A 12,108-nucleotide genomic window follows, 5' to 3' on the forward strand; every position below is an offset into this window, starting at 1 on the left:
CACTGTCTGTTCCCTTCTTCATTTATTCTGAACATTTTAAAATCCAAATTCCATGCCATGTTCTAGAAGATCTGGCCCCAGTTTCCTTCTCTGACCTCTACTCATTTCCTCCATTCCAGATACACTGGTCTTCAAAACCACACAGAGCACACTGCTTCCTCTGAGCTCTGCTTACTGCTGCAACAAACTGGAATGCTCTATCAATAGATGTTCTCAAAGCCTGATTTCTTAGTACACTCAAATCACTAATCAATTGTCACTAGATCCGAGAGGCCTTCCATGAGCACTGCACTTAAAATACCTCCACCCCTTTATCTCTATTTTCCTCTTATTACCATGTGATATTACATTGCCTATTTCTTTGCTTATTATCGGACTTCTGCTCAAGAATGTAAGGTCCATGAGGGCAAGGGGTTTATATGCTTTGTTCATCACTGAATTCACAGTGCCTAGAACCATGGGCAGCAGACAGCAATGCTCAAGAAATAGTTGTCAAACACTGAATGATAAACTGAATAGTGTATTAAGTCAGAGCCTACCCCCCTTATTCTAGAGATGGGAAAAAGGGAGGAAGAGGAACACTCTTTCCTCAAGGATCTCAGCGTCCGTTAGAAGAGATGGGCATGCAAACAAATCATCACAACAGGTAGTTTTAAGAGCCGTAAGAGAATAGAGTATACAGCGGATGGCACAGAAGAAAGAAAGAGCTCTGAATAGTTAATAAAGTTGCCATGGAAAAGGATCATTTTGAGCTGAGTCCAGAATCAACTGGGATTTTAACAATCAGGAAAAAAAATGAAAAACAAAACAAAACAAAAAACCTAGAAACAGCGAACAAGTCCACTCACTTTAATAAATTTGTAGAATGCTTGTCAGATAGCAGGTACTTTGCTAACTGCTAACAAGATACAATAAGTAATGCTAATGATCTTATGATATATTGGGTGGATAAATAGGGAAATCATTTCATGAATGCGAGAACTATTTTGAGAGCAACATGCACAATGAGCTCATAGAGAAGTAGCTGCTTCCCTGTCAGGTGACAGATAGATGGGGAAAATAATCTATGTTTAACAAGGGCATAACTTTCCTTATTTCATTAACCGTCTGCTTCCACATGCCGGGAAGTTTCTGTCTTCCGTGAAATGATCTTAAATGGCAAAAGAAACCAGTCGCATGGGGGAAGAGGTCTCAGGCACTAGAGAAGAATACGAAGATGGTAGAGAAGATTTTGCCTCCAGTTAGCTTTTAGGCTAGACTATCCTGCATATAAAAAACAGTTATTATTCATCAAGCAATTTGAGGTTTTAAAAAAATGTTTGCTGCTCACTAGTGATACTTTGATATCAAATATATTAACGATTCATATCAAGTCTGTGCATAATTAATTTTGGGAAAAGAAATATAATAGGATATATTTTATTTCTTCTAATTTTGGTCTCTATTCCTCAGTGCTACTCACAAAGATTTGTAAGGGAAAAAAACCTATCTTGAAACTAAATAACTGTATGGTGTTTAAGATAGTGAATTACAAAACAGCTTCAATATATCTTTAAAATAAAGTGATAATGTTTGTTTAGTTAAATACAGAAAACAGATGGATGAAAAGACTTACAAATTGGTTTAGTGGTTCAATTTTTCTTAGAATAGAAACATTCTTCATAGTATCTTTTGTACAATTTTATAAACATAGGATAATAGCATTATACTTGGATCAACAAAGTTAAAAACACTAGCAAACTTCTTCATGAAAAATATGTTCTACATAGAATAATTGGTCAGGACTACGAAATAAGCTGACTTTTTAACACACTGGAATCCTGCTCAGAGGCATAGGGTGGCAAAAGAAACAAAATTCTATATTCTGTGAATTATAGTCTCATTAGTGAACTAATGGTTTAAAAATAAAAATACTGAGACATGATTTTGTTTTAGCTTTACTTTTAGTGATGGATGGTTGAAAACAAAGTATCTTCAGTTATTACTTTTATCAGTTATCTCATCTATAAAAATTTGATTATACAACTTGTCAAAAAAAAAAACCCTACTGACTTGAAATCACCATTTTATTCTGTTAATATCAGCTGTATGCAGAATCAGTTGTGCTTATTTTTATGAGTACATCTCAATTCAATTTCTCTGGAGAAAAATGTACTCTCTGTGAGAGTGTGAACTCTGCACATTTGTGCTGCTTACTTACCCATAAGTTTCTTAGAGGCAGGCATATTCAATGTATGCAGTGTTTGGCATATGTTTGTAATGTTGTAAATAGTAAAAAAAAAAAAAAAAAAGTTCATTCTTTTAGTTCATGAATAAATGCCTATCACAGTATTACAGGAGAAAAATGCCTTTAAGGAAAATATGCTTCTGTAGAAGAATTTATTACAACAATAATTTTATCTTACCTTTAGAAACAAGGAAAGTGGAGGTGGTAAGAATGTTAAAAATGTTTAGAAATCATTTACTTTTGGCATAAAAGAAGATCAAACTCATCCTTATTCTCGTATTTTAGTGAAAATACACTGAGCAAGATGAAGCACTTGAACCAATACAAATCAGGTCCCCAGTTATAAAGAGTCAGTTTTCGTCATAAATAGACAAATAGGAATGAAGCTTCACTTTTGTGAAGGGGGGAGAAATGGACCAGGGTTGACAGATTCCTACTTATAGAAAAAGAGCCATAAGAGGAATGACATGCACAGGAGAGGTAACAATTGGGAATTGTTCATTGGGAAATAAAAAATGGTCTCTAGCTGGTACTATAAGGGTACGTATGCTGCTAATTCAGACGGTGCTTTAACACCAAACTTGACCCATCACCTTTCTTTGTGAATACGACACTGACTTCAATGAACCAGGAATTGTCCAACCATTTTCTACCATGAGTTAACTAATACTATGTTTGCACCACCCTCTTCTATGCCAAGGAAGAACATTCACTCTATAGGCATCCTCTACCTTGCAACGAAGGTTATGAATGAACATAGGCAGCTATTTCTAATTTTTTCCTCTTTGTATTTCCTGTTTCTAAGGGCCTCTCCTTCAAGATCCTGGGTGATATGAGTACGTAATTTGGTTCAACCAAATGGGTAGATTGCAGAAGCAGAAATAGAAGAGATCTAGATTTCAGTAGGGATAGCATATTCGACCTCCTTACAAAGCTAAGCAGAAGTAAGTGACCACAGAGTAATTCTTGGTCCCCCACGACACCAGCCTGAAAGCCTAAGTTTCACTATGTGAACTTGAACTATGCCTTTAGGAAGGCTTCAGATGTTTAGACTTCTTGCATGTCATACATGACTTGCCCCTAAGTCTCTCTGGGACATAGCTGTCACTCAGGTCTTGCCTGGTCCTCCAGGGTAGGTAGGAACTTTCTCTTGTACTGCTCTAGTCACCCTGGAGCCAGTATGGGTACCGTTTCACATACATTGGTCCCAAGAGGCTCACACAGGAATGTTTCTCAAAAGAATGAGAGAAGTAAAAGCGGATCATATTCAGAAAAGAAGACTAAATAGTCCTATGAGTGCATTCTTGATGCTGTGGACCTTCCCTGGCTCCTTTGTTTCTGTGTAACTCTTGCTTGTTGACTTTTCTTTCATTATGACTACCTACTTTTTTCTATCCCTTCAACTTCTACCATAGTCCTAATTGCTGGTTAATTCCACAGACGTTACTCCTCCAGTGTTCCCCTCCCTGTATTATTTTTGATTAGCCTTTATGATCTCTACCTCACTACTATCTTCACCATTTTCCTCATCCAATCCTTTAAATACTCAATTCCCATGTAAGTAGGACTTAATAAATACCGCTCAATATTCAATCAAACTATTGGAAAATGCACCTGATACAAAATGCAAAACTCAACTTACTGTCTTCGACTTTTTATTCTCATGGTATCTTTTGGTGCTTAATCCCTTCTAAATGAATCTGTCCCATCAGAAGTAGGCTGGTGCCAAGCGGCTCTGTCCTCTAACACAAGACCTCCACCACATGGGCACCTGATCGAAGAATAAATATTCCTAAACTAGCTAGTGGCTTATGATGGACCCTGGTGCAAAAGACACAGTCCCAAAATGGGCTAATCATGGTTTATTTTTCAGTAGGTAACCAGGAATAAATAGCTATATGGATATAGCAAACTCATAATAATCACTAAGAGATTTAGAGAAAAAAATCACTAAATTCTTCTGCCGAAGTTTATGAAGCTCAAGTTCTGCCTAGTTTCAGGGAGCTCCTTCTGGTTGTTTAGATTTTCCAGAGATTTCTGTACTCACTATCTTTCCACACACATCCTTTTTCAAAACCCTCTTTTAATTAATCTGACCTGAGTAGGCTTCTGCCTCTTAGAAGCAAATGAGACTAAATAAAGCATTTCTGAAACGAAAATTACAGTACATCGAATACATCACTATGAATTCAAATGAAAAGGAATGCTTAAATTAGCACCGATCCTGGTTGTAATGGTCATAAATAAGGATGCTAGTCAAGTTCATATTAATAACCTGTTTAAATTATGGATAGTAGATCATAAATATTATTTTCTTATTTATACCAGTGTACAATGGACCTTTACATCCATCCTTAAGCTGTCTAGTCCGTGTGTGAGCTTCCTATGCTTTCTTTTTTACTTTTACAATCAGAAATACATATCAAATTGTTCTGAACTCCGACCAGACTAGTATCTGCCACCACTAGCTCCACAGATTTAGTAACTTCCTACTTAGTGATTAAACTATGTTAAAAAAAAAAATAAAGTCCATTGACAGAATGGACAAACTGTGGTACATCTATACTATAGAATACTGTATACTATTAATTACCATCGGTAATAAAAATGAATCAATTATCAATAAATGTAACAACACAGATAAATGTCAAAAACATTTGTTGTACTATAAAAAAAAAACTAACACAAATGATTCTACTTGCATGAAAGTCTGACTCAGGTAAAACAAATCTGTGGTCATACAAATCAAATTGCCTTTGGTACTGGGGGAGAATGAGGGACTGGTAGTGACTGAATATGGCCTGAGGAGACACTATGGGATGAAGGAACATTCCATATCTTGATAGGGTGTGTGCTGACAATGAATATATATTTGTCAAAATTTATAAAATAGAATATGTAAAATGTGTTGAACCTAAGTTGTATCTCAATAATGCAAGGGCATATTGTAACAAGACACCCATGTAAATAAACTGCTGTTTTAATCAGTTTTCAAAACAATGCATCTGGCCTATTTGCCAAAATAGGAAAGTGTGATTATTCCTATTTGCAACAGTGTAAGAATATTTTACCAGATGTATCTTGAGAACTACATCTTTTTTTTTTTTCTTTGCAATAGCACATACCTTGGGGTATATATTTAATAAAATGCTCTATTCTTAACTCTGTATTATTATTTATTATTAAATCATCAATTTTTTAGTTATCTGATAATGGTTTATCCAGTCAATAAGCATATACTATCCTCCTTGATATTTCATTGGAAACTTCTTTAAAGGCTGTTTTTTTCTTAAGAGGAGGAAGAATTCGATCTTAGGAATTTTCATACTGAGAGATTTATGGAGACAGATCAGACTACAAAATAATGTTTTAATTTAGAACACTGAGACTTTTTAAACCAGTCACTTCAAAGTAGACCTTTTTTGTTCTCGCTTCAAAGCAGTGTTAATAAGGGATGTATCGAAGCAGGTTGGAGGTCTTAATCTAGGCCTTTAAAAAAAAATAATGAATAATCATATCTCCTTTCCTCTTTGCATGTAGTAAATCACTAACTATATATGGATGACTGGTCATGGTGGGGAAATAGTCACATGATATAATAATAAAAAATTTATACCATTGCAAGGCAAAAATAGCTTTTAAAACTGCTTTCTTGTCCTATAACAATTGAAAATGAGGCTATATATTGCTCTCCAGAGTATTCATGTGTGACATCAGTCTTTGGGTTATTAGCAGCATATATCATTAGCTGTTAAGATGGTGATACTAGGGTTGCCCAAATGTCAGAATGAGATTGGCTATATGAACTTGCTGTTCTAACAGGTTGGTTCTAGTCTGACCTTTGGATTTTTGTAAGTTTAAGTAGAAAATGGCTTGACTGTATGTATTCTAATTTTCTGAGCCACTGGTTACCTCTGGGCATCTTTTTAATTTAGGTAAAACAATCTTTTAATTTGAGTTGAACTACAGAGAGGAGGCCAGTGAACGAGAGGGTTTGGGGTCACTGGGTATATGCTCACCGTCACCAGTGTTAAATAACCTCTATATAAAATACTATGAAATTGGGTGCACCTGGGTGGCTCAGTTTGTTAGGCGTCTGCCTTCGGCTCAGGTCATGATCCCAGGGTCCTGGGATTGAGCCTTGCATCAGGCTCCCTGCTCCCACTCATCCTCTCTCTCAAATAATTAAATAAAAGAAAATTTTAAAGAAAAATTTTAAAGAAAAAAATAGAAATAAAAAAATATACTACAAACGATCAGCTGCTCTGGTCTTCCTTCTTCTATAAACACTCAGAGAGGTGTGCTTACCCCAATTTTAGTACTTATTATACTGTATTGTAATTACCTATATTTGTGTTTTTCACGGACTTTTTCACTTTTACACCCACTGAGGTCACTGTCAGCCTCTTATTTTAATCTAACACCCCCAAATGCACCTCCTTTCTTGGCTTTCCTTAAGGACTATACATGAGATTATGAAACATTCTAATTACTTTCCATTTAAACCATCATTTATTACAACGTGCTGCTTGGAACACCATGAGCCTGGGGTGTCTCAGGCCACCTTGGGGTATGTGGAGGGGATGCTGTGGCAGCCTCTGGATCAAGAGAAGCTCCATGGTTATCTTCCTCATACGTAGAGCTGCCGCGTGACATTTCAGATAAGAAGCATTTCTACTGATGGAACATATTCCAACACACTCTGGTAAATAATGTAATTAGAATGCTTGAAGTGTGGGGGAACTATAATTTAACTCTCCAAAATTATAATTTTTATCCTTTGTCTTAGTTTCCTAAGGCCACCATAACAAATTACCACAATGTTGGTGGCTAAAACAACACAAATTTATTTTCTCACCATTCCAGAGGCCAGCAAGTCAAAGTGAGTTTCACTGAGCTAAAGTCAAGGCAGCAGCAGGGCTGTTTCCTCTGGCAGGGAAGGATCCATTCTTTTATAAAATATGGAATGCTTTATGAATTTGCATGTCCTCCTCCTGCAGGGGTCATGCTAATCTTCTCTGTACCGTTCCAGTTGTAGTATACGTACTGCCGAAGCAAGCACAGGGCAGGACCACTCTTAGCCTCTTCCAGCTTCTGGTGGCTACTGGCATTCCTTGGCTCCAATTTCTGCCTCCCTGATCACATCGCCTTCTCCTCTTCTGTGTCTGTATCACTCTGCCTTGTTCTTCTAAGTGCACTTGTGATTATATTTAGGTCCACCTAGTTAATCTAGAAAAATCCTCCTACTTTAAGATCCTTCACTAAATCACACCTGCAAATTTCAGGAATTAGGATGAAGATATCTTTGGGGGTCATTATTCAGTCTACCATATCCCCTAACGCTAATTAATTCCCTTAAAAACAAAGCAGAATATACTTAGGGAGTGGGAAGGGGTCATTAATGGCAGTGACGGCAAAGGTAAGAACAGTAGTGATATTTGTAACAATAAAAATTGCAGACGTAGTTGCAATGATAGCAATGATATGAGTAATAATAGCAGGTGTACTACGTTATTCAGTACCTACTCAATGCCACACCCCTCCCAAGGACCCTAAACATGCATGTCACTTAATCTTCAAAACAGTCCTAGAAGAAAGGTACTACATTATTTTATTATTATCCCCACTGTCCAGATGAGAAGACTGAGGCTTAGGTCAATAAAGAGCTTTCATAAAGTCATACTCCTAAAGTTTGGCAGAACTGGAATTTAAAAAAAAAAAAAAAAAGGACTTTGAAATCCAGACAATCCATTGCATCCTTCTGTTGTTACCCAAGGTGGCAATAGTAGCATATCTTCCAGGGTAATCTGGACCCTATTATTTCTAACCATGAAAGGTAAATTTGACAGCTTTTATACATTAAAATAAACCATTTTTTTAAAAGATTTTATTTATTTATTTGACAGAGATAGAGACAGCCAGCGAGAGAGGGAACACAAGCAGGGGGAGTGGGAGAGGAAGAAGCAGGCAAGGAAGAAGCTCCTCCCAGTGGAAGAGCCCGATGTGGGGCTCGATCCCACAACGCCGGGATCACGCCCTGAGCCGAAGGCAGACACTTAACCGCTGTGCCACCCAGGCGCCCCCATTTTTGTTTTTGAGAGACAAAGAGAGAGCATGCACATGAGGGAGGGGAGGGGCAGAGGGAAGAGGGAGAGAGAGAATCTTGAGCAGGTTCAGGCTCGATCTCATGACCATGAAATTATAACCTGAACCAAAATTAAGAGTCAGACACTTAACGGACAGCAACCCAGGTGCCCCTAAAATAAACTTTTGAATGACAGATGTCTCCATAAACACAATTAAACATAAGCAATAAACCATGGGGAAATATTTTTCTCAATATAAAGATATAATATTTTTTATATACAAAGAACTATAAATTAAGAAGAGAAAATAACAAATAACCAACAACCACTTAATAGACTACATTGATATTATCCAGCAGATCTCTATATTCATCTTGCATAATGGAAACTTTACCCCTTGATTAGCAAACCCCCATCAACCCCTCTCTCCAGTCCCTACATTCTGTCATCATGATTTTGGCTACTCTAAGTACCTCACAGAAGTGGAATCACACAGTATTAGTCTTTTTGTGTCTGGCTTATTTCACTTAGCATGATGTCCACAAGGTTCATCCCTGTAGTAGCATGTGTCAGACTTTCCTTCCTTTTTAAGGCTTAATAATATTCCATTGCATGTATGTATGAATTTCACTTATGCATTCATCTGTTAATGGATACTTAGGTTACTTCCACATTTTAATTATTATGGATAACTCTGCAGTGAACATGAGAGTGAAAATAACTCTTTGAGATCCTGATCTCAATTCGTTTGGATATATACCCAGAAGCGGGAGTGTAGAATTGCACACTTAAAAAAAAAAATTGTTAAGAGGGTAGCTCTCATGGTAAATACTCTTACTACAATAATAAAATAATAATAATAATAATAATAATAATAATAATAATAATAATAATGAAAAGATAGTGCTCTGAGCACTTGCATCTATTGTTCCTCTGAACATCTTATAAAAATTATGGAAAAAATACAAAGGGCAAACAAAACCAAAATTCTAGAAAACAACAAAGAATCTATCTAGAAAAGATATGTCAAGAAATGAAAAGCATCTGAGCTATTTTAACAGAGAGCATAGGGAATTTGTTATACAGGTGCTGGAAGGCAGAAAGAGCTAAAGGGATTCTGAGCTAACAAGGGTATTAGTAGCTGCAAGAAGCAGTTAAAAGTTCTAGGGCTCAGGACATAAAAAGGAAGAAGAGGTAGAATTATCAAAACCTAGGAGATTGGAGAGGAAACACCCTCTAGCCCCCACATGATTGTTATTCGGAGATGAGTATGGTTCAGCTAAAGATCCACTCACTGAGGGGGACAGGGCTTACTGCCACTGGTACTTCTGAGGGGAGAGGGTGTTGGTTGTGGCTGGGAGTGACGAGGATTGGTGGAAGCTCGAGCCCATAGTTGCCATTGTCCCTGCTGTACAGAGAATGCCCAGAGCTGAAAACAAAAAGAAAGACATCGAAAAAGACACAAAAAGAGGAAAAATATTCCATGCTCATGGATCGGAAGAATAAACATAGTTAAAATGTCTATGCTATCCAGAGCAATCTACACTTTCAATGCCATCCTGATCAAAATACCAAAGACATTTTTCAAAGAACTGGAACAAACAGCCCTTAAATTTGTGTGGAACAGAAAAGGCCCCGAATCGCCCAGGAATTGTTGGAAAGGAAAAACAAAGCTGGGGGCATCACGTTGCCAGATTTCAAGCTATACTACAAAGCTGTGATCACAAAGACAGCATGGTACTGGCACAAAAACAGACACACAGACCAATGGAACAGAATAGAGAACCCAGAAATGGACCCTTGGCTCTATGGGCAACTAATCTTTGACAAAGCAGGGAAAAACATCCAGTGGAAAAAAGACAGTCTCTTCAATAAATGGTGTTGGGAAAATTGGACAGCTACATGCAAAAGAATGAAACTTGACCACTCTCTCACACCATACACAAAAATAAACTCCAAATGGATGAAAGACCTCAATGTGAGACAGGAATCCACCAAAATCAAAAAGGAGAACATAGGCTGCAACCTCTTTGACATCGGCCACAGCAACTTTTTTCATGACCCATCTCCAAAGGCAAGAGAAACAAAAGAAAAAATGAACTTGTGGGACTTCATCAAGATAAAAAGCTTCTGCACAGCCAAGGAAACAGTCAAAAAAACTAAGAGGCAGCCCACGGAATGGGAGAAGATATTTGCAAATGACACTACAGATAACAGACTGGTATCCAAGATCTACAAAGAGCTTCTCAAACTCAATACACGAGAAACAAATAATCAAATCAAAAAATGGGCAGAAGATACGAACAGACACATTTCCAATGAAGACATACAAACGGCTAACAGACACATGAAAAGATGTTCAAAATCATTAGCCATCAGGGAAATTCAAATCAAAACCACACTGAGATACTACCTCACGCCAGTTAGAATGGCAAAAATTGACAAGGCAAGAAACAGCAATTGCTGGAGAGGATGTGGAGAAAGGGGATCCCTCTTACATTGTTGGTGGGAATGCAAGTTGGTACAGTCACTTTGGAAAACAGTGTGGCGGTCCTTTAAAAAGTTAAAAATTGAGCTATGATCCAGCAATTGCACTACTGGGTATTTACCTCAAAGATACAGATATAGTGAAGAGAAGGGCCATATGCGCCCCAGTGTTCATAGCAGCATTGTCCACAATAGCCAAATTGTGGAAGGAGCCGAGATGCCCTTCAACAGATGACTGGATTAAGAAGATGTGGTCCATATATACAATGGAATATTACTCAGCCATCAGAAAGAATGATTACCCAACATTTGTAGCAACATGGACGGGACTGGAGGAGATTATGCTAAGTGAAATAAGTCAAGCAGAGAAAGACAATTATCAAATGGTTTCACTCGTTTGTGGAACATAAGAAATAGCAGGAAGATCGGTAGGAGAAGAAAGGGAAGAATGAAGTGGGCGTAACAGGGGAATGAACCACGAGAGACTATGGACTCTGGGAAACAACCTGAGGGCTTCAGAGGAGAGGGGGTTGGGGACTGGGATAGGCTGATGATGGGTATTAAGGAGGGCACGTATTGCATGGTGCACTGGGTGTTATACGCAAATAATGAATCATGGAACGTTACATCAAAAAGTAAGGATATACTATATGGTGACTAACATAACATAATAAAAATTGTTATTAAAAAAAAAAAGCAAATTCCTTCCTCCTTCTCCTTTTCAACTCTCCTTCTGTAGCTTCCCATCTACAGAACTTCACGAGAGGTCAGCAGACTATGAAATGTAGAAAATGTAGTTTCCGAGTCCCATTGCCAATATTCACAGTAAACAAAAAAGATTATAAAAGGTGGTTTTGCAACTGAGAGAAAATAGGTAATCAGCAACAGTGATGAGAGTAGACAGGGAAATGTGAGGAACTTCTGAAACAGGACATGGTAGATTATTACAACAATGGCTCTGATTTTCCACTGCTCTTTTTACCCACACCCCTTGCAATATGATCTTGCTACTATTCTCATCAGAATGTGATGCCTGTATCTTTACTCCTTTACTTTTGTCTGGTGTTGTGATTTACTTTGACCAAAAGAGTATGCTGGGAAGGGCAGTGTGCTTATTTTAAATCTACATCTCAAGGGATCTTGTGTGCTTCTGCTTTTAGAAGAGTGCCTCTTCCATGAAAATGATCCCAGAAACTCCTACTGGAAGGTAAGAGACCACGTGGAGGAGAGATGACTCATCCCCAGACACTGAGGCCACGCTTGACCAGCCAGCCCTAGCTTAATTTTGAACCTTGTCTCAAACACTAG

At 37.7% G+C, this 12,108-nt stretch overlaps 1 non-coding gene across 1 annotated transcript; it reads right to left on the minus strand.

Moving 5' to 3' along the window:
- Positions 1-7,182: 7,182 nt before the first annotated feature.
- On the minus strand, positions 7,183-7,289 carry LOC123781531 (U6 spliceosomal RNA). Its single transcript, XR_006776763.2, has one exon. It is a non-coding gene; the product is annotated as a U6 spliceosomal RNA (small nuclear RNA).
- Positions 7,290-12,108: the final 4,819 nt, after the last annotated feature.

This window comes from Ursus americanus, chromosome 34 (assembly GCF_024610735.1).
Source record: "Ursus americanus isolate L20-20 chromosome 34, mUrsAme1.1.p, whole genome shotgun sequence".
In the NCBI taxonomy this organism is placed as follows: domain Eukaryota; kingdom Metazoa; phylum Chordata; class Mammalia; order Carnivora; family Ursidae; genus Ursus; species Ursus americanus.